Raw genomic sequence first — 736 nt, 5'->3', positions numbered from 1 at the left:
GTCTTTTTGAGACAGGGTCTCCCTGTAGCCCCAGCTGTCCTGGAACTCACTATGTAGACCAGGCTGGCCTTGAACTCACAGACAGAGTCTCTCACTGAACCTGGAGCTCACTGATTCAACTAGACTGGCTGACCAGTGAGCCTTAGGGATCCTGCTGTCCCCATCTCCCCAGCCCTGGGGTTCCAGGTGCATGCTGCTGCACCCAGCCTTTTAAATGGGTTCTGGCAGATTGAACTCATGCCCTTGTGCTTACACAACAAGCACTTTACCAACTGAGCCATCTCTCCAGCCCCTCCTTTTGTTCCTAAAAGCCTCTTGAAATGTTCTGGACATGTTTAAGTTGATACCTGAAAACTTTTCCCCCAGAGTTTCAAAGAATGCGTTTTCTAATAAGTATCAGATTCGACCATTATAAGATCACTCTTTTAAATCTACTGGAATCTTCTTTTAAAAGTAATGATTTGTGGGGCTGGAGAGATGCCTCAGCAGTTAAGATCACTGACTGCTCTCGCAGAGGACCTGGGCTTGATTCCCAGTCCCCACATGGTGGCTAACAACCATCCATAACTCCAGTTCCAGAGGAATTTGATGCTCTCTTCTGACTGACCTCTATAGGCATTGCATGACATGGGTACACTTCCATATATGCAGACAATGCACTCATACACATAAAAGAAAATAAAAATAAGTAAAATATTTAAAGTTTTCTTTTGATTGTATTTATATTATAATAATT

Source organism: Nannospalax galili, unplaced genomic scaffold (genome assembly GCF_000622305.1).
Source record: "Nannospalax galili isolate Female #2095 unplaced genomic scaffold, S.galili_v1.0 scaffold678, whole genome shotgun sequence".
Taxonomy (NCBI): Eukaryota; Metazoa; Chordata; class Mammalia; order Rodentia; family Spalacidae; genus Nannospalax; species Nannospalax galili.
Note: the sequence above shows the minus strand (reverse complement) of the source record.